Source organism: Prosopis cineraria, unplaced genomic scaffold, assembly GCF_029017545.1.
Source record: "Prosopis cineraria cultivar Desert tree isolate PC_DT_omini unplaced genomic scaffold, ASM2901754v1 PC3, whole genome shotgun sequence".
Lineage (NCBI taxonomy): Eukaryota > Viridiplantae > Streptophyta > Magnoliopsida > Fabales > Fabaceae > Prosopis > Prosopis cineraria.
The window spans coordinates 32,809,929-32,830,917 of NW_026555334.1; the positions used below are offsets into that span (position 1 = coordinate 32,809,929).

The following is a 20,989-nucleotide window of genomic DNA, read 5'->3' on the forward strand; positions in this document are numbered from 1 at the left end:
TGAGTATGTATATCATGGGTAGCCTTTCTTGAGAATAAAGAAGTTGAGATACCATATAATTTATTATGTTTATTAACTATTATAACTGCATAGAGAGTATAGATCTTCAAATGATGCTTTCATGTTTGTGGAATTTTGTGATAAATGTTTTATAATGTGCATGATTTAGCATTTAAATGTGTTTTGAAATATTTAAAGGTGTTGAATATTTTCAAATGAAATGGATATATCTATATATATATATATATATTTATAGTGTGAAATAAGTAGTGAAGTAATGATATGTGTGTGAAAGGCATGATCATAAGGGGTAAGAGTTCACCCTGATTATATGTGGATGTGTGTGTGTAGAGATGTGAGTGAACAAATTCATATGTTGGGCTGGTACCATAGGATATTTGATGCAATAATTTATATCGGGATGACACCATAGGACATCTAGTGTAACATTATTGAGACTGTCACTTGGGTAGTTTGACAACTCCATAGTGCCCAAAAGGGTGTGGTTCGGAGTTAATGACACCCTTATCACAACTGAGTGTGAAGGAGAAAACCATAGTTTAGAAATGGAATATAATACTTGTTTTCAGGTGTTTCTACCATTAAAGTATGGTCAGGTCAATATATGGTTGATCCATTAGAATCTATGGTTTTAAGTTAGGAAGCTTTGGAAGATCAGTGAATAAATGATCATGCTAGCGGTTGTGATTATTCAAACACATTTGGAAAGTGGAAAATTATGCTTGTATTTAATATATGAATTAATACTTTGGTTTTGTTTACTCATATATGATATTTGTGTTGATGAAAATTTAATAAACCATTTTAGTTATTGAGATTTTGATTTCATCCGTGGTTATTTACATTTTTACATGTTCTAACATTAATGATACGAAAGGGAAGGATTTAGGCTGATATTTGAGATTTCTCATTAAAACCTATTATAAGATTGGTGTAATGAATTTAAGATATAAAATATGTTTATATAAGTTGCCATAGTAATTGGTCATGTGCATAGTTTTGTGAATACTTGTGTGTATGGGTGGTTTGTGTATCCTAACCTGATGTAGTTTGTATATGTGTGTTGAAGTGATTATGATTATTTGGGCTAGTGATTAAGTAGATGTACATGTGAAGAAAAGTGTAGTGTAGTAAATGTGTTAACTTTGCCATCAATGTGAATTTTGATTGAGAAATTGTGAATATGCCTAAGTATGTGTAAAAGGCAATTTACTGGCTAAGCTCATGTATATATGTGATATTGTGTATGTGAATAGTCAATTAGGTGTATATTATCTTATTGGACGTGGTTAAGACCCTAAAAATAGCCAATGACTTATGGTTTCAAAAGGTGATGCTCAAGTGGCAAAATCACAAATCAGAGTTTAAAATTATATGGAAGCATGAGATCACTTTAGGAATCAATGTATTTGCTTAGAAGTCATAAAACAATACAATTATGAGATTTTCAGGGCGTGCATCGTGGCTTGTTGAACTTGTGCTGTGGCCTATTTGATTTTGTACCATGCGCCACGGCTTGTGGCACAATACACCATGGCACGTTGCATGTTTTATGACAGCAAATTCTACTATCAAAATGATAACTTCCAGTGAAACTTCCAATGTGCCCCATTCCTCTATCTAGCGTCTAATTGACACGAACTAGGTGTCTATTGAAAATTCTTTCTGAGCTCTAACTAATGGCTTTATTCATAACCAAATTATTATGCATTCAAAATTTAGATACTTTTTTCAAAACTTATACTTTTATAACATTTTTCACAAAACTAAATGTCCAAATTATTCACCAAAAGCCAAAAGCCATTGACACTATTTAAACCACATACAATACACCAAAACTAACTTGTGCGACGCACCACATCAAATCAAACACTTATAATTCACAATTTCAATACTCAATGCCTTAATTCAACAACATAGAAGGGAGAGTTCAATCACCTATTTCATCAAATATTTCATAAACATCACATAATATGCTCTATTCTTACTTGTATTAGTATTTTGACCTTGATATAAATATCACATTTTGCAAAAACACTTCCTAAGGCCAAAATACACTTACAACTTACAAAACATATAATGCAAGTAAGAACAAAAATGGATGAATGCTAGTTGGCAATTTTAATAATCACATGCACGTAATTACTCAAAATAATTAGGCCTATTATAGGAAGGCAATCCGATGCCCTGATTGTTTTCCTCTATCCAATCCTCTTGAGTTATTTCCTATAATATTGAAGATAATGGGGTGAGTATAACTATTCAATAACTAAGGTCCAACTAACTCATACAAATGCATGTCAATTAATTTAAATACAAATGGTAAGTACAATCAATTTCCAAACCATATAAAACGTTCAAGAGCATAAATTCCCATTTCTAAGCATTACAGCACATACTCAGGAAATAATGCTTTTTAACAACTTTCATATAGGAAAAGAGTTTGTCACATAATCAATTGGCATATACTAGTAAGGAATTAAAGCTCACTTCACAATTTTCATCATTTAGGTTACAATACAAACAACCATGTGCCTTTTTTACTACATGCATGATCACACCTCCCTTATATCCTCCTTATTCCTCTAACATGAAATCGTGGGCTATAACACATTGGGACAGTCTATGATCTAAGACTTCCCTAGCCTAAACACATGTGAGGGGTTACCCGACCACGATTTTTCCAACTCACTTATAGAACACGATTTTCCTCATTTTTTACACAATGGGGTATTATTTTCCCTAGACTAGTTTCCTTGTTAAATCAGTAGATAGCTAGTTAGGTTTGAGTTCTTTATTGAACTAGTAAGACAGTTCCTCATTGAACAATGGGATAATAGGTATATAAACAATCCAAGCAAGCCATTAACTTAAATGGAAGCCCTACCACATGGATTTACATCTCTAGTCCTCTACCTAGATGAATTCCCACCTCTTAAGATCATGCAATGCATAGGTATGCAATCTTTTGAGGCATGCAATTACTCAATAACAAGCATGCACAAACACATCATCATAAAAAAAATCATACTAACACATATAATTCCATTATCAAACTTCTCATATTCATCAAACTTCTCAACTTTACTTTTTATTGAACTCCTCAACTTTACTTTTCATAAACTCTACAATTATTAATTCATTAAACTTAGAAATTTCTATTTCCTTAAATAATTCACAATTAAGTCATTGCACTCACTACCATTTTGTATCATTGAACTCCAATGAATTACATTCATAAAACTCTGCTAGTCATATTTCATAAAATTTGCACACCACATAACATTAAGATTTGCAAAATATTAATAGTGAATTTTTTAAGTATTTTCTACCACATTTGCATTTCATTTTCTTTTAAACACCTTAATGATCAATTATAAATCAATAAACTTATTAACACACAAAAGTACAATATAGAATTTCTCTAGTTATCTCAAAACCTTTTATTAAATTAAAGGTTTCACCTCTCAAGTACTCACTTTCGAAGCTTCCAGAAAGCTTGAATGGTGCTAAAGATAGTTACTCTATAAACATTTTCAATGCAATACATTAATATTTACATTTGGGCTAATTTTCACAGCTAACTCAATACTTCTTCATGCTCAAGATTCATTCTCTACTCGTATAAAAATACATATAGGGTTTCTTAGCTTCCTTTAACCCTCATTAATATCATTGAGCTCTTTAATGGCTATCAATGGAGCCACATTATTCTCAACCATCATATTTACAGTGGATTTTTGCATATTAAATGCTCCCTAACCACCAATCAATATAAATCCTTAACTACTAAGTTTCATTAGCTCAATCTACTCCCATTAACTCTATTTAAGTCAATAAGTTTAGACCCGTAGCTTCTATAGATCAAAAATCATCATTATTAACCAAACCCTAACTTCTCATGTAATGTCTGCCTCGACATTACCAGGACAACACTCATATACACAGTTGTGATAACTAGGATTAAATAAAATCCCATAAAGAAGCTATCATAACCCAAGGGTTTAAAAGATAATTAGTTTAAAATATTGAGATCTTAAAAAAACTCTTTTTAAATATTGTTTGAGCTTAAACCATAGTTACAAATCAATTTAGAATAAATTCGGAAGCATGGAAATCAAACCACATTAAAATTTGGCTACAACAAGCCAGTTTTTTAAAAATTATGGTTGGCGGATGTCACAGAGGAACGAGTCCCTTAGAGACCCCTTGCGCCATAGTGCAATAACCATGCACCGTAGTATGTACCTACTGTCATGACAGTAGATTGCTATCATGACAGCCCTCTGAATTTTTGGAGCACGCTGTTTCACCATCTGATGTCTGATTTGGGCGATTCAAGTGTCCACACGAAGCTTTTTGAGCCCTCTAGTTAATGGCACTAGTTTCACACTCAAATGATTATCCATTTAAAATATGAAAAGCTGAACCCAAAATAGTTTGTTTTCACATCAAAACACTCACAAAGGTATCCAACTCATAATGCCAATTGCCATTAGCCCCAGAGATACTTTGACCACATCAAATAGACCATACACAACATGACAATTCAATCATAACACATAATTAAACATTCTCGCTCAAAATGACCATTAAAACCCCAATTCACAACAACATAAAGGGGTGAATAAATTCTAACACACATGTTACTTGGTCATTTTGGCATATAGATCTCTTTAATTCCTTCACTTGTAATAGTAACTTGGCCAAGAACACACATTTAATCCACAATATCAATCTTGGACCAAGATACTATACTTATTACAAATTCATACAAGTGATATTCTAAAATAAAGTCATGTTCCTATGTGGGTAGTATATAATGGCAATATTCATTACAAACTTAAAAGAGAAAGGGGAAGAGCTATACTACAATGCTCTTCACTCTTCAATTGCCCCTTTCTTCCCCTTGCACCTACCGGAGCCCTCACTTATAAAATATAATCGCCGAGTGAGATAAACATCTCAGTAATAGAATAATTCACTACTATTAATTAACATGCACAACCATAAGAGAGTAAAATTATCAAACTTTAAAATATACATTTAGCATATCACCGCATACTCTTTTCATCAGTACAAATCTTTTAGCACTAGCATGATCATTCTACCATTCGAGCCTCTATATCACCCTGACTGAAATCAAAGTTTCTTGGACCCAGTGCACATTCACAAAGATCTGAGCTCACCTTCAGTGATGGGATCACCTACCCAAAGGTGTCCTATCCCACTTTTGGACTATGGTTTCTTCTTATTGTACACGAATTGGGGTATCGTTACTCTAATACTGCATCATTGATGCTAAGGAGCATTACTCTCTAATGCCGTATCCTACATGGATACTAAGGAGAAAATCTCCAACACTGTGCCCCACTAGACACTAAGGAGATACATGCCATATGGACTTCCACTACTCCTTCCTACGGGTAAACTCCCACCCCTTACATGATCATACTCACACTCAACATATATATCACATATACATTTTAAATTTCTCAACCCATTTATATATAACTTTCATCATCTTCATTTACAAATAGATTTTTCATGCATAAAATCACATTTCATAATATGCAAGGTTATCAAATCTCAAGTAATAGATTTAACATATATATTCACATATAGTTAAGCAATATAATCGAATAGTGTAACTTATTCTGTTACCTCAATCTTTTACCATACAAAAGGATTATCGTGGCTTAACGTTAGTTCCACACATTCTATACACACGATATAGCTCGAGTAACACTCAATCTACACAATCAAGTGACAATCATCAATTATCACTATGGATAACTCTAAATTTACTAGGTTCTAAGTGTTTGAAATACCTAAATTCCTTTTCTAACAACAACAACTATTTCCAAACACTCTAATCATCCTATTAAACATCCCAACACACTAAAATTAACCAATATCTCACGTTGTCTTAAAATCTTTGAATTATACCTAGGGTTCGTCCAAACCCTTACCAAAAATTCTCAATCACCATAAAATTCATAAACTTAGGGTTAAATGCTTGATTTAACTTTCCAGGACCTTAAATAAACCAATGGATTCGGTTTGAACCTAAAGGAATCAAAATCAAAGCCCTTATTGCCCCACTAATCTAGATTTTTGCATAAAAGAGAGAGAAGAGGGAATGTAGAACTTATCTAATAGTGATTTTAGCTCTAAATGCTTTCAAAATAGCCTAGGGATCGTGCCTTAGCAGAACAGGAGCTCCACTCTATCAGTCTCTTATTTTTCCTTCTTTCTCTCTTATGTTTTTGCGAACTGATAAGTGCTAATTTTGCACGTGCATGGCGCATTGACACACCTGCCACGATGTATAGCATAGAAAGTCCCATAAAATTTTAAACTCTTATCCGTGCCGTGGCCCGCTCAAACATCAACCTAGCCCTCTTCTAAGGCTGTCTAAGGATCTAAAAACTATATTAGCCTCCCATGAACCTCATTAATTAATAATTTATCTAAATTAACCAATTTATCCTTAGAAACTCTGATAATTACTAATTGAAAAACTTAGGATGTTACATCCCATGCTAAGAAAATAGAAGAAAGTAGGAATATTTAGTATAAGAAACTTACTTTTTATGTTTATAGGCTTCAAAATGCTTCCTATACTCAAATTCTTCAAGCCTAACAGAGCATTTTCATCCCTCCTTTATATATCTTTGTTTCTTCTCTTTCTCTACTTCATTTTATGATCTTATTACAACAGAAAAGTGTCCATATGCCCTGCAAATGCACAATATGCTGTGATGCATGGCATAGAAAGGGCTTCCCCAAGTGTGGCAGCATGCGCACGCTACAATGGCCTGATCCATAAGTCGTGACATATGGCATAAAATCTTACCCTTTAATTTTTCTTCCTCTTTTCACCTCCGAGTAATTCAATTCTCCTTCGGACCCACTTTCAAGGTTAAAACATAATCAAACACGCTCGTTAGGCCTCTCTGGCTATACACCTCATTAATAGACTTAATTTCCTTAATCAAACTTAAATAAATGAATTAAGATTTGAGGATGTTACAAGAACATCTACATATTTACCTAGATCTGTAGTAGAAGTGTAACCAAGTGGTCGCATACTTAGCAATTTATACTAGATTAACCAATTATATAATATAGTGGCAACTTAGGTCATATCCCGAAGAGGTTTTTAAAGATTAAATCTAGAGCTTCTTAATGCAATTAAATAAAAAAAATACTAAGATTTGATTAATTTTAATTGATTTAAACTAAATACTAATTAAGCTAATTAAAACCTCAAAAACTAAGCTAATGAGTTTGTGAAAATAGGATGAGTAAAACCTCCACTTTGTAAATACATAATTAGCACATACTTAATCTTAAGGTAGAGCTACAATGATATTTATAACTAATTTAATAATAAAGATGTCATGGAAAGAAAATGATTAACCTTGGCTATATAAAAATTCAAAAAGGCTAAAATTAAGAGATGGGATCCTATAAATTATTAAATCTCAAAATTGAGTTTAAAATTTCATTTGGCCATTATAAATTAGGGTAGAAAGTGTTTGGGAAGCATGAAAAATAATTAGAATTGAAAACAACTCAAAATGAGGTAAAAAGTGTCATTTTTGCTTAATAGAGATACTTGGCTACAGCCAACAAACATTAAGCAACAACTAACACTTCTAGTGAAGTTTTGACTGTAGCCAAATGTTCTTAAAAAGTCCTTGTTGTAGCAAAAAATCTATTGGCCACAACCAAAGATGTTATAACGGCAATTGTCATGACAACTATCCAATCATGAACTTTCGATAGTAATAACTTTTAAATTGGATCTTTGATTGAGGTGATTCAAGTACTTACATGTCAAAAATTTTATAATTTAGCTTATGGTTTTAGTTTCATATCAATCTGACATTAGATGAATAACTTGGATACTCAGGACCATAATTTTACATTTTTTACTTTTAAAACCATCAACCAAGTGTCTAAATCTCAAACCATAAGCCATTAGCCTACACAAGGGCTTGAATCATACTCAACAAGTCCTAATATACTTGTTTAAATAGTCATAAGCATCAAATAACTCCTTATACAAGAATTGGTCACCCAACCACCATAAAGCAGATAATAAGGGGGTGAAAATACAATTATTTACATTCAAGCTAATAATCACCCAAAACATGTAAAAACTTATTTAACTAGTCAAAATATACTTGTTCAAATTATCTTAGTTCATACCATAGTCAGATTAGGGTTTGGACCCTATTATGGTCAAGACAATCTAAAAGTGACTAAATTTCAATGTTTAAGGTTACAAATGCAAGTGACCTTTAAATAAATATAAGTTAATATGAAAGACCCCTAGTTGAAAAATATTATATTCAAATTATACATGAAAGATAAAACTAGAGACATTAATTGATTATTCAATCTCTAGCTTCATAGGTCTCCTCTTTACCTTCAGCTTAATTATTGCCTATAAACATTAAACTCCAGGAGTGAGATAAACATCTCACTAATCAAGTAATTTAATCAAGCATATTAAAGTATGGAAATTATAATAATTAAGCATTTAACATCACATAAGGCAAACCAATATTATTCATAATGTATCTTTATAATATGGTTTGCATGATCAAATGCAACCGTCTTATACAACTCCTTATATCATTTGACTGAATCCATAGGCTATTATCTCATATAGGTCTAGCCCATGTGATTGGACTAGCTGTGCTCTTCAATTGTAAAAGGTCACTCGGCTAAAGGCTCCCACACTTACTCTCAAACCATGGATTCCCCCTACTTAAATGTCAAGCTGTTATAAGTGCTCGACCCATACCGTCTAATTCAGGACCGGTGATACTGAGCATTATGCCTGACCCATGCTACACCCATAAGTTGTTGGCAATACTGATCACATATAGTAATAAAGTATGCCAATTACTATGCGCAAACTCAGTGGAGGCTACACCACATAGATTTTCTATCATAATCCCTTTACTATGCTAAGGTGAACTCTGGCCTATTATGATCATGCAAGTTCAATCAACATATGCAAATCTAAACTCATGCATATCATTGTAATTCATCATCCTTATAATTATCCAAAATTTGCATGATTATCACCGTCCACATTGCATCATAGTTTACAATAGATCATCATATAATCAACTTATAGCCAATCTAGGGCCACAATTCATATTTCAAATACCACATAACATCTATATAAACATAATCAATAAGCATTTCATCACAAATATGCATGCTTATCACAACTCTTCAAATATCATTAGTTACAATCACTCTTCATGCTAACACATTCATCTTATAGGCAATCTAGGCTTAACATTTCATGTTACAATATCATATAGCATTTATATAATATAATCACTAAACACTTCATCATAATGAGTCATGTTTCAAATTTGAATAATAATTCAAAATCACTTCTATAAACTCATTTCAAGCCATCCATAATAATGCTTAAAGTGTAAATACAAATACAATGATAAATTATACTTAAATTTTTAGTTACTTCAACTCTTGGTTTACCAATCAAAAGTACCTATGAATATCAAATAAAGCCTTCAAGAAGCTCAATAACACTAATAATAGTCAATCTATAATCAAACATATCAATAGTCACTAATGACTAATTATTTTAAATTAACTCTAATTAAAGCCTAAACTCAAAAATCTCATTATGGTCATATACTCATAACCAAATCCATTTTTAAGTTCTATTAGTTTACTTAAACTCTCACTAGTCTAATCAACACCACTAATTACTCCCTCCTTAGCTCAACTAATTAGCTCTAGGGTTTATTTCAAACCCCACTTTGAAATCCTAAAACATCAATAGTATCATAACCTAAATGTTAAACACTTAAATAAACTCTCATTTATCCCATTAAAGTCAAAATTTTAGGCAAACTCACAACTCATTTTTGAATTCCTAAAGAACTACTTAAAAACCATGATGAAAATGCACAAAAAAGGAAGAGAAGAGGTTATAGGCATTTATGCAACATCCTAAGTTTTTCCATTAGTAATTATCAGTGTTTTTAAAGGAATAATTTGATCAATTTAGATAAATTTTTAATTTAGCAAGGTATATGGAAGACTAATCTAGTTTTTGAATCCTTAGACAGCTTTAAAAGAGGGCTAAGTTGATGATCAAGCGAGTCATGGCACGAAAGGGAGTTTAACATTTTGTGAGATTTTTTGTGCCATGCACCGCGACGGGCGTACGTGTAAAATTTATACTTATCAGATGTAAAAAATAGATCAAAAATAGAAGGAAGAAAGAGGGATAACAAGAGAGCAATGGAGGAGAGCCTGTGGTCTGCTAGGGCATGATCCTTAGGCTACTTTGGAGGTATTTAGAGCTTGAATCACCATTGGATAGGTTGCACATTCTCTCTTCTCCCTCTTTTATGCAAAAATTTAGACATTTAGGGTAATAGGGGCTTTGATTTCAGTTTTCTTAGGTTTAAACCGAACACATTGGTTTATTTAAGGTCTTGGGGAGTTAAATCAAGCCTCTAACCTTAAGTTTATAAGTTTTATGGTGATTGAAAATTTTTAGTAAGGGTTTGGACGAGCCCTAGGTATAATTTAAAGATTTTAAGACAATGTGAGATATTGATTAGTAATTTTGGTGTGTGAGGATGTTTAATAGGATGGTTAGAGTATTTGGGAATTGTTGATGTTGTTAGAAAAGGAATTTAGGTATTTTAAACACTTAGAATCTAGAGAATTCAAAGTTATCCGGAGTGATAATTGATAAATGTCACTTGATTGTATAGATTGAGCGTTGCTCGAGCTATATCATGCATATAAAATGTGTGGAGCTAATGTTGAACCATGATAACCCTTTTGTGTTGAGGAAATAGAATAATTTACACTAACTGATTATATTACTTAACTATTTGTGAGCAGATATGTAGATTTAAACTTGAGATTTGATAACCATGCATATTACAGAATGTGGTTTTGTGCATGAAAATTTATTTTTTATAAATGATGAGTATGATGAAAGTTATATATATATATATATAAATGAGTTGAGAAATTTGAAATGTATATGTGATATATATATTGAGTGTGGGCATGATCATGTTAGGGGTGAGAGTTCACCTGTAGGAAGGAGTAGTGAAAGTCCATATGGCGTATATCTCCTTAGTGTCTAGTGAGGCACAGTGTTGGAGATTTTCTCCTTAGTATCCATACGAGATATGGTGTTGGAGAGTAATGCTCCTTAGCATTAATGATGTGGTATTAGAGTAACGACACCCCGATTCGTGTGTGATAGGGGAAAAGCATAATCCGAAAGTAGAATAGGACACCTTTGGTTGGGTGATCCTATTACTGAAGGTGAGCTCGGATCATTATGAATATGCACTTAGTCTAAGAGCCTATAGTTTTGGCTAGGGTGATATAGAGGTTCAGATGGTAGAATGATTATACTAGTGGTAAAAGATTTATACTGATAAACAGAATATGTGATGATATGCTAAATGTATATTTTAAAGTTCCATAGTTTTACTCTCATGGTTGTGCATGTTAATTAATAGTAGTGAATTATTCTGTTACTGAGATGTTTATCTTACCTTGTAGTTATATTTTATACATGAAGGCTTTAGTAGGGGCAAGGGGGAGGAAGAGGAAATTGAAGAGTAAAGAGCATTGTAATATAGCTCTTCCCCTTTCTCTTTTGGGTTTGTAACAAATAGTGCCATTATATATTACTAACTGAGGAATATGACATTATTTTATATATCACTTGTATGAATTTATGATAAGTGTGCGTATCTTGATCTAAGATTGATGTTGTCAATTAAATGTGTGTGCTTGGCCAAGCTACCATTACAAGTGAAGAATTTGATGAGATCTATATGCCAAAATGACCAAGTGATATGTATGTTAGAGTTTATCCACCCCTTTATGTTGCTGTGAATTAATGTTTCAATGTTCATTTTAAATGTGAATGCTTAATTGTGTGTTATGATTGAATTTTCATGTTGTGTGTGATCCATTTGAGGTGGTCAAAGTATCTCTAGGGCTAATGACATTTGGTATTATGAGTTGGACACCTTTAATGTATGCTTTAAAGTAAAAACAAACCATTTTGGGTTTGGATGTCTATCTTTTAAATGGATAATTATTTAAGTGTAAAACTAGTGTCATTAGCTAAAAGCCTCAAAGAGTTTCATGTGGACACTTGAATCGCCCAAATTGGATGTCAGATGGCAAAACGGCATGCTTCAGAAGCTCGGAGGGATGTAATGATAGCAATTTATTGTCATGACAGTAGGTGCACGCCGCGGTGCATGGTTGTTGCATCGTGATGCAAGAGGCCTTTAAGGGACTTGTCCTTATGTGCCATCCGCTGCGACGGACGGAGCAGAAATTGCAAAAGAATGGCGTTTTAGCGTAATTTTGACTTGGTTTGTTTCCCATGCTTTCGTATTTGTTTTAAATTGATTTATAACTATGGTTTAAGCTTAAACAATAATTTAAAAAGGGTTTTCTTAGGATTCCAATGTTTTAAACTAATTATCTTTAAACTCTTTAGTTGTGGTAACTTAAGAGGATTTTATTAAATCCTAATTATCACAACGATATGTGAGTATTATCTTGGTAATGTTAAAGTGAACATTACAATTTACCCAAGCAATTAAAAGCTTTAAATAGACTTAATTGGATACCTACAACAAACCCTAATAGAGCTCTCCTTGTTCATCTTCAGACTTCTACTTAACTTGTTAATTTTCTAAGCTGAAATATGGATTTAGAGGCTAAAAATTGACTTTTGGCTGTGATCAAAGATCAAAATTTTAGATTCCAAATATTCTCCATCCAATTGGGCCTAAATGTGGCCCAATACCTTTTAAGGTCCAATTCTAAACCCTAATTAGGATTCGATAAGCCTATTAGCCATTCGTACATTATCTTTAAATTCAAGTTAATTCTCAATTATTTATTTTATCCTTAATTAACCCATTAACCTTAAATTAAATTTTCTAGGATGTTACAGGATGGAATAGGGTACTTGGAGTTAGATTAATGCTCAAATCTTAACTACTTATGCAATATGAATTAGTCACTTAATTCTTCTCTTCCTAACCAAATTATGAGGCTACTAAGATAATTCTCTCTAGCAACTTAACTTCACTAAGGACCTTAATCAAGCCTAAGATTCTAGAATCCAATTCAACTACCTAATTAAGTTTTAGGCCTAAGTTAGGTGATTAATGGCAAATTCCAGCAAGTATATTCAACCTCTTACAACCCAAATGTCCCCTAAAATTATGGTAGATCACAAGCAAGCCTAACAAATGCTCCTCAAGATTATGATAAAGGATAAGTGAAATTAAAACACTTAAGAACATTCAAGATTATGAAAAAAACCAAGAGTCGCTGAAAATGTAGCTAAACAAACAAGATAAAATTTAACATTAAGAAAACTAATCTCTATGCAAGATTATAGTTATAAAGCCAAAACAGAACAATCTAAAATTATAGTCTTACAAGTTTATTAATGGAGAAAAATTAAGAGAAAAAAATAAAATGGTTACAAAAGTGAAGACCTAAGTGGTTCGTTAAGCTTCCATCCTCCTCCAAGCACCCAAAATGATTTAGCCTTCAAGGTTCTTCAAGTCTTTCATGGAAATGGCAAAGTGACCAAACCCTTTTACAAGACTAAGTAGAGAATGAAGCATGAAATAGATGATCAAGTAGTAGGGATGTGTAGAGGGGAGTGAAAGGAAAAGAATGGGAGTGATTTGGTGATGATCCAATAGTTAGATGAAGAAAAATGGAGGAAAGAAGGTGTAACATCCTATTTTTAATCTCCTGATTTACTAAGCTTAGTTAGGATAATTGAGTAAATTGTAGTGGTGTGTGGCTAAGAAGGTCTAATAATCATATTCTTTTGTGTTTTAGCCTTAATTATCAATCCAGTATCAAGTTAGGCCACCCGAGCATCAAAAAGAGAAGAAAATGAAGGGTTAGTGCTGCTGTGCCACACACTACGTTGTAGAGTAGATCTATCACTGTGCATAGACATTTTAGATATGAGAATGGGGACCTCTTTGTGCCATGTGTCATGATTGCACAACCATTTTCTATAATTTATTAGTTGCGAACTGAGACAAAAATAGAGAGAAGAAAAAAGAAAAAAAACAAAGCAGTCTATATAGGTTATAGGTCCAAATTTATTGACTTAAATGGGGTTAATAAGAGTAAATTAAAGTATCCAAACTTAGGTATAAGAATTTTGGTATCTTGGGTGGTTGGGCTTCATAAATGTGTAAAAATTTCAATAATGTGGGTTGTTGGAAGAGTGTGATGCCATTAATGGGAGTTTAATAACTCACTAATATTAATGGGGACTAAAGATAATTAATAAACCTAATGGATAGGCTTAAACTCATGTAAAGTGGACATTGGGTGATTTAAAAGTGGAGAAATGAAAGTTGAATGCTTGAGTCTGGCAATATTAATGGAGATCAACTTGTTAAAGTGTATATTAAGCTCTTGAACACCTATTTGGCTTGGGAACTCAAGCTTGAAAGCTATTATATTGAGAGGTAAAATTTTAACCTTTCAAAGATTTGAGGTAACCAGGAGAATCCTATTTTAGATAGTTATTTATAATTGTAATATAAGGTGAATTATGTGTTAAACATGTAAATTGTGATTTGTGAATGGTGTAATATGCAATGAAATTTGTAAATTATATAATTGCTTTTGTGTATATGAAACAAGTGAAAAATGCTTATGAAATGATTGGCAATTTTATAATGTGGTTGGGATGAGTAAGTGATAATGAGGTTGATGATTCAATATGTGAGATTGAAAATGATAGGTTTATGTGATATAAGTGAAAAAAAGAATTGATGCTTACTTGGGTAGTGCTCGATCGTGAGCCCAACGTGTTAACCTTGATATTGAATAAATGAAAATGTAAAAATGAGTGAGTATCGTATATGGCATGATCAGTGGGTAGGAGTTCGCCTAGGGATTAGGAGTAGAGAAAAATCTATGTGGCATTTAGGCTGCCCTCTAGTGCACTGAAGTATAGCCTTGTCCTGTAGTTTGTCGAGGGACTAAAACCTAACTTTCTCTACCAGTTCAATGAGGAGAATAGCTTAAGGTATGAGACACCTTAGAGATTCAAGAGTGGGGGAAGCCGTGATCCGAGAGTAAGTCATGTGATTTTTGGCCAGGTCACAACTCACGATTGATGGGCTTGGGTAGTCTAATTACACAGACGGAGCCCTATTTAATGTTATAGACTACGGTTTCAGTTTGAGAAAATAAGGAGGGTATAAGGTTGGTTGATCATTGCCTATGTAAAATATATGATGTGTCACATATGTTGAGTTATGGCAAGTGTGTGGTTGACAGGTTATGGTCACATGTCTAAATGTATTGTGACAATGCACCTAGTCTATGTCAGATAAAGATGATATAAAATAAGTAATGATAAGTTATGATGTATGTGTAAGCATGTTTAAGAACTTGATTTCATATATATGTATTTGATTTACAATTGATATATAATTGTATAAGGTAGGTTCACCTTGGTTACTGAATGGCTAGACTCACCCCTTTCATTTAACACTTTACATGCTCTAGCTCTAGTGCAGAGAGGGAGAAGGCTCAAAAGGCTAGAAATTAGTTCATTCCTACTATATGCCTCTAGTTTATATTTGTTTCGTGTAATAGAATATGGTTTTTCAATTCTAGGTTGCATATCATTGCACTTGTACTATTTTGTTGTTGCAATATTGAGTTGTATTTTGGGCCTTGAGTATTTGTGTACGATGATATATATATATATATATATATTGTTAGAGCCAAAATACTAGTGCAAGTGTAAAAATAATGTTTTGAACATGTTTTGATTGGTTTGGATGTAATGCGATGAAAATTACCCCCCTTTTTTGTTTTTGGTGAAAAAAGTATTGAAGAGTGATTTTATGCTATATTGGTATTTAAGTGTGTGTGACGTGTTATACTGAAAGTTTTAGGTCTAATGAGTATGGCCTTGGTGTTAGGAATGTCTATTGACACTTGCTGTGGGTTTTGGATACCCTTTTTGTGTGAAAGTTGTAAAAAGTAGTAAAAATATGTTTGGTGTCTAACTTCCTAATGTGACTTATTTTGAAAGTAAAACCCATGCCATTAGTTAGTTTATGAAAAGAGCTTTCTGTAAACACTTAAATCATGTTATTCGGACATTGGACAGAGAATCGAGACATGTCTGAAGTTTTCCGATTCTACTATCAAATGACAGCAGACTATCATTTATGTGCAATGCACCGCAGCGCATGGCGCTTGAGCCGCGGCACATGGCACAAAAAGCAATACGTTGCAACGTAGCGTGCACAGGCCGTTGCACATTGCCCTGTTTCATAGCAAATGAGTTGTTTTCTATTGTTTTTTATTTCTTGCACTCCTCTGAGGTATCCTATGCTTTCATAACTTATTTTACTCTAATATAATAGATTATGATTGATTTAAGTTCATTTTCATTAAGAAAAGTTAGGATCCCTTAATTTTAAGTTAAAACTTGGTAATCATCTTTATGGGTTAATCTTTTGATTATCATGAGTCTTATTGATTAATTGAGGTTAGTAGAGTGAGATATTATAGAAAGGGGATGTCATAGTTGGAAAAATGAGAGAAAATAAGGAATAAGAGAGAGAATGTAAAATGTAAATGACGGAGGTGGTGAGAGATTATGTGTGGAGGCTAGGATTAATTTTTTTAGTGAAACAATGCTGAATGGTGCATGCATTCCTACTACAAAATGAGGAAAAAAAATAAAATAAAATGGAAAAGAAAAGGCTAGGGTGAGACACACACCTCCCAATACTCAAATAGGCGGCCTTCTCTCATTGGCTCTAGAGGAATATGCTAAGTAAGAATATTCTCACTTATTTCATCAAATAATCTGATTATTTTCTCCCTTTTTAGCCTATAAGTGATGCCATTCTTTCTTATTTTAGCTCTCTTCCATGATCCTTGACCAATTGCTAAATGTCCACGTCTATATGTTCCACCTAAGTCATAAAATAAACATAAAATCAAAATCAAATATTCATGTGATATAATAATTAAATTCTTCCACATGGAATTAATTAACTAGTATGAAAAAATATTAATGAAGTAAAATCCAAGGGTAATGACACATGAAAGCTCATATAAGCACATAAAACCCTAATTCAGTCAACAAAGTCAACAACCCTGAAATGTGATTTTATTTTATAACTCAAACCAAATTGAATTTTAAAAAAATATTTTATATTAATTCTTCAAGGCATAAAACACATGGAACACAACATTAACCTAATTTTTCATAAAAGTATAATTTGAACTAAAATACTCTTAGTACACAATTTTTCCTCTTAGGCAATTTTCTTGTTTTTGACATGATGAATGCACTAAAATGAGGAATAAAAAATGTAAAATAGGTCTTGAATGAATGAATAAAGTGTGTAAAATATAAATTTATCAAAGTGAAATTCAAGAAGTGACTAATTTATTCTGCCTGTGTACAGGCACATTCTCAAAAAAGAAAATTCTAGATTTAACGATGTTACCTTTTCACTAGAAACATTATAGAAATCTTCAAGGTAGGCCTTGATCATGCCTACTTGGTACATACTAGCCTAAGCAATGAGCAATAAATAATCAACAAAGATGTGTTTTTTAATAGAAGAATAGTAGGGTTTTGGCGGTCTTGGCTCAAGAATAGTTCCTATTGTCTTGGGCTAATTTGATCTTTTGCCTAAGAGTTTAATAGGGATGAACAAAGATGGAGAGTGCTGATGATGAAAGTTGTAAAATTTAATACGGATAGAGCTAGTGAGCTGATAGTAAGGTGATTGGGTGTGGTAGATTGCCACGGACTATACAGGAAGGTTTTAGGTGGCTTCATTTACCATATTAGTTTGGGTAGCATTTTGAATGCTAAGTTGTAGGGTATATTATAGGCTCAAAAAGCTTGGGATATGGCTAGAGAAATATTGAAATAGAGACGAACTGTATGGATGCTATGATGTTTGTGTGCAGATTGATGAACACATAACCATCATGATCAATACATCATTGAAGAGATTCAAGGTTTCAGAGGAAGCGCTTAGCATACCAATTTTTTATGGTGTAGTAGAGAGGCTAAACAACGTTGTTGATTCCCTAGCGAAAGAAGCTTTAAAGCAAATGGTGGATGTGGTGCTCTTTATAAACCCACCTGAGTTTATTTTATTATTAAATATTGATATGAGGCTTTAGTGCCTTGGGCTTACTTTCATAAAAAAAATTATTAAATAGTACAATATAAATGATAACACATTGTGATAGCAATTATAAGTGATCTATATGCTCAAAGTAACTGCAATAGACAAGTTAGGCACAAACATCAACTTATTATTATTTTCTTTAGTTGAGATATGTAAGCTAGTGATTCTTTCAAAAATAAAGCAAGAATATGATATAAAAATATTAAAATAGATAGATATAGAATAAATTTTATTAATATAATTAATAGATTGTAAACAAAGAGATTACCTAGTATTACTTTTCTGTGTCATTAAATTATCAATATAAATAACTTTTAATTTTAACTAGGAATTACTTGTATTAAAATTATAATTAATAAAGTATATTATATTTATATAATTAATAGATTCATGTATGTTTTTAAATAAAATTATATATATAATACTCAGGACGGGATAAGATGCCTCGAGGGCAATCCCTGCCATTTTGTCCTATCCTAAAGCTCTTTCTTATCTCATCTCACAAAATCTCGTCTTGATTTTTTTGAGTTAGGAAAGACCCGACCCAATATGACTGAGACAGAACTAAGTTGATTAGGAATAGTAAAAGGTTGAACACTCCTAACTATGAGGTACACATGATATTTAATATGCAAAAATTTTTTAACAATCTTGTTACTGTTCATCCAATCATAGATTATTAATGAATAGTAATTATAACATAGAGTTAAATCTAAATTATAGATTTAGAAGTGATTTATACTTTAAACTCATTTTAGTATATTTTACACTTTAAATAATTAACCTTAAAGGTGCATGTTAATATCAACTAAATGTCTATTACTTTAAAGAGTGGGCATCATCACTTGATCACCATTGTTTCTCTCCTTCTCTCTGTCTCCACTCTCTTGCACTCTCTCTGTCCTCTCTCTTCTCTCCCTTACCCTCCACGTCTCTTTATCATTTACGCCACCATGAGCATCTCATTGGAATCCTATTCTTCCTCATCTAAGCTCCATAAGATTTGACAGTCCTTCCTCTTCAGCCATACTGTAGCTCCTAAAAAAACAGTGCCAGTTCTTATGGCCTTTAGAACATCTTAACCCTAGTGATGCATAATGATAATTATATAGAGAATAAGAGTATTGAACTTAAAGAATTACATAATATTAATTGTTGAGATTGTGGATCACTTGGCTTAGGGAGCATGGAGAGAGAATTGCTGACATATTATCGGTTTTGATGGTAGATTCAAAAGACAATAGGCTTGATAGATCCCACATCAAAGTCGAGACCTTTAAGCAAGTGTCTTGTTAGTCGTGGCAATATAGGTAAGCTTTAGCTGGGATGAGCTTTCGGAAGAAGTGGGAGAATCACGAACCCTAGAGAGGGACTCTTTTGAGAGAAATCAAGGTTGAGAAAGACTCAAAAACACTCCCTAACAGTCTTAAATTACCCTCTCTACTTCTCCATGAGGTTGGAACCAGGACAACCTCTTACATTATGGAATAAATTAAAGATGTGGGTGGCTTCAAATATGGCTACTTGTAAGATTAAACTAGGTAGGTAAGGATGTTTGGGCTTATGTTGATAGAAATGCCAGCTTCACATAATCAAAGCACGCTTTTGGGTATGGGGTGGTTTTATAAAAAAAGATCTTATAGAAGTGAGATGGGTGTAGTGTTGTTGAAGAAGTGGCATGAGGGGTTAAACAAAGATTGGGAAGAGTAGGAGGAAGAGTTTAAGGGTGGGAGCAAGCCATAAGGTGATGTTGAAAAATGAAGACTTATTAGTATTTAAAGCACTGGACTAAGAAACTTGAATTGGGAATGGAGGCTAATAATCAATTATGAGAAAAGGATAAAAAAGAAATGGAGGAAGAGGTCAATAGCAATGCAGCTCGATAGGTGTAGGTGATCGAAAGCCCTTGATAGCGAAGAAAGAGAAAGAGTGAGGGAAAGAGAGAGAGAAGAGAGAGAGAGAGTGGAGGAGAGAAAGAGAGAGACAATGATGGTCAAGTGATGATAGGCCCATTTTTTAAAAGTAACAAATGTTTTTTGATGTTAACAATATTATTTAAATTGTTTTATATTGATATACATTTAAGATTTAAATCACCTTTTGAATTATAGCTCAAGGTATTCAATTTTTTATATGCATGTGTATGCATGTGTGTGCGCTTGTGTGGTAGAGCCTTTTTTACCCTTAGTGTTTACTCCTCTTATATTAAAATTAAAAAATTATAAATAATATAGGTCTTTATTTTTTGGAACAGTATAATCATTTTTAATGAATAAATATATTAAATAATCCATTAGACATATCCAGTTACTTAAAAAATAGCATTATTTCATGAAAAATATATTTTATTTTTAGTTAAATATTATTTATTTTCTATTAAAAATATAAGTTCAATTTATTGTAACTTTTAAGGCACTTCTTTTTTTGGACAAACTTCAAAGGAAAATGAGTGAAAATATTCAGAAATACTTAGTATTCTAACGTAAAGAAGACACACTCGTCTTTTAAATTATTAAGTTGACCCAAGAGTCACCAAACTGAGAAATTGCTCTAACATCTGTGATTTTCCATTGTTAATGCTGATTTTGCTTGCTAGCATAGAGTATCTTCGTTCCTATTTACTTTCAGTTGAAATTGAAGTGGACGGTATATATTCACGAAATTAGAGTAGA

The 20,989-nt window shown here is 32.6% G+C and overlaps 1 pseudogene; it reads right to left on the reverse strand.

The window, feature by feature from the left end:
• Positions 1–20,989, reverse strand: part of LOC129305524 (uncharacterized) — a 22,859-nt pseudogene that overhangs the window by 1,123 nt on the left and 747 nt on the right.